The sequence below is a fragment of the Arachis ipaensis genome, chromosome B2, assembly GCF_059453495.1.
Source record: "Arachis ipaensis isolate K30076 ecotype BB chromosome B2, ASM5945349v1, whole genome shotgun sequence".
NCBI lineage: Eukaryota > Viridiplantae > Streptophyta > Magnoliopsida > Fabales > Fabaceae > Arachis > Arachis ipaensis.
Window position 1 is genome coordinate 62217448 of NC_142437.1, and position 3092 is coordinate 62220539.

Below are 3092 nucleotides of genomic sequence, written 5' to 3' on the forward strand. Positions count from 1 at the left end.
TATCTTTGAGCTCCCCTGAAGTTTACTTGCTTGCTGTCACTTCTTTGTTGCTAGCTTCCTCTTTCTCAGCTTGCTTCTTGTCATTTTTCTTTGGCTTCTTGGTTGCTCCTACATCTTTCATCAAGACCTTTCCACTCCTTAGCTGTATAGCTTTGCACTCTTCTTTTGGATTAGGGATGGTGTCGCTTGGCAATGAGCTTGATGGTCTCTCAATAGCAATCTGCTTGGAAAGCTGTCCAATCTGTCTTTCCATATTTTTCATGGAAGCTTCTTGATTTTTAGTTGTAAGTTCTTGGTTCTTCATCATTTTCTCCATCAAGAGCTCCAAATTGGTGATCCTCTGAGAGTCTTGTGAGATTGGTTGGTTGTGAGATGTTGAGGGCTGATGGTAAGTGTTTTGATTGGTGGCTTGGTTATTGGATGGATAATTGATAAACCCATATTTCATGAGTTCTTTTGTGCTTAATTAGAGTGATTTATTCAACTCTTCACCTACTTATTCACATTAATTGCATGGTTTTACTTTCCCTTCCTTATTATGTCATGTTGTGAAAAACATGTTTCCTAAGCTTTAAAAATTAATTATTTTAATTACCTTTATTTCCATTCGATGCCGTGATTAGTGTGTTGAGTAGTTTCAGATTTTCTAAGGCAGAATGACTTAAAAGGATGGAAAAAGGAAACATACTAGAATGGAAGGAGGAAGCAAAACGGAGCTTTAAAGAAACTGGTATCTACGCAATCGCATGGATGACACGATCGCGTGCCAAGCACGAATCAGCAGCGACGCGGCCGCATGACTGACGCGACCGCGTGGCAAGAAAAAGCTCCGAATGACGCGACCGCGTGACCCACGCAGATGCGTGACAAAGGCCACGCACCATAAATTACAGAATACGCCCCCAGCGAATTCTGAAGCCCTTTTTGGCCCAGATCCAAGTACAGACAGCATAGACCAGAGGTTATAAAGTGTGGGAATGCTTCCATTCAAAGCAGAGCTCGCATATTTTTACCTTTCAATGATTTAGATTTAGTTGAGAGGGAGATCTTCTCTCTCTCTCTTTTAGGATTTAGGATTTCTTCCTGTTTTGGGAGTAACTCTGGATCCACGTTTAATGTTCTTTTAGTTTTACTTCTATTTATTTATTCCAACATTTGAATTGATTATTATTATAAATTGATCTAAGAATTATTCCATGTTACAGATTTCTAATTGAATTAATAATAATTTGAGGTATTTTCAGTTTATGATTATTCTCTTTGATTTAATTTGCCATTGCTTCCCATCTAAGGACATTTTTATTATTTCAGCAATTCACTTTTTCCCCTTTTGGTTTTGGTTAAGAATTCAGTAACTCAACAGTTATTAAACTCAACATAATTGATAATCGTTATCTTGCTAATTAAGTTGAACTTAAATAATCCCAACCTTTTCTTAGGAAATAATTAGGATTCAAAGGTCAATTTAATTAGTTCCTTGACTTTCCTTTGCTCCGGTAAAGGTTGACCAAGTGGAATTAAGATACAACTTTCATTATTGTTGAGAAGGGTAACTAAGTTGGACTTCTAATTTCCCTTATCTTGCCAAAAGTTGTTTTACAGTTATTATTTATTTTTACTTGCCATCTAATTCACTCGTCATTTAAATTACTTGCTTCTCACCTTCTAAACCCCGATTACGACCCTTATAACCAATAATAAGAACACACTTCCTCGCAGTTCCTTGAGAAGACGACCCGAGGTTTGAATACTCGGTTAACAATTTTTAAAGGGGTTTGTTACTTGTGACAACCAACACGTTTGTAAGAAAGGTTGATTGCTTGGTTTAGTAACTATACTCACAACGAGAGTTTTTATAACCTCTAAACCATCAATCTTCTGCTCTTTCAAAATGGCGCCGTTGCCGGGGAACTGCTAACGTGTGCCTTATTATTGGTTATTGTAAATATTTTTCTTTTGCTTGTTTATTTATTTTTGTTTTTCCTTTTTCTCTTTATTTGCTACTATGAACTCTCACCCCTCTCGCTTTGATTTTGGTTCTAATATTGTTAAAGGAAATAGAAGTTATAGCAGGAATGTGCATCAAGGTCAGACCAATCAAGGATGGATGGAACCAAGAGGATCTAATCAACTCTTTTGGCGGCAACACCCTCCGAGATATCCTGGACAAAGACCATTCTACCATGCATACCCAGCTGTAAGACATGGTGGACAACCTTGTAACTACCAACAAGCCCCACCCCGTGCATATGAACCATCCTTTCAACATAACCTCGAACCACCACACTCACAAGCTTCTCTTCACCATTCGCCATCATATGATCCTTCCTTACCCCAATACCAATCCAATCGTTCCCAATCATCACCACTTTCCTTTGTATCATGTCCAAGTCTGGCAAACCGCGAAGCAAAAGATCGCCTGAAAGAAACAATGATTAAATTTCAAACAACCATTCAACAACTGGAGCAAGCACTAATTCAATGGGCTACTAGGCGCTCAAATATACAAGGATCAACCACAGCTCCATGTGGACAGCCCAATGAAGAGCGTAGCATGAAAGAAATACTAAAGACTCCAGTGGACAAGACAGAAAATGAATTCGTACTAGAACAAGTGGAAGAAGCTGTCATTGTTCAAAAAGAAGAGTTGGTTGAAGATCTAGGCGATGCTGAACTTCCTTGGGAATACAGAATTGAGGAAAACTCCGTCCAAGACACTACAGTTGATGATAAGGAGGATACCGTACAATTTCCAAGGCAAGTCGTTTACGAAGAATCAGACGGAATAATCCAAGAAGCAATTTTCCTTGATGATGATAGTCACAAGTCTAGTGCTCCTAGTGATGAACTTGCGTCCGCAAGTGAATTCTCTGAGATCGAAGAATCTTCCCCAAGTGAATATGAAGATGATGCGGAGGTAGATTTCTCTCAACCTCCAATCTATGACTCAAGTGATGAGGAAGACGCAGAAGACTTTGACCAGAATACAGATACAATCGAAGTTCTTTGCAAGGAAGTGGAAGAATTCACAGAAGAGCACAAGGAAACGGAACTTGCAGAACCACCAAAAATACCTATCCCAAGGCCATTGC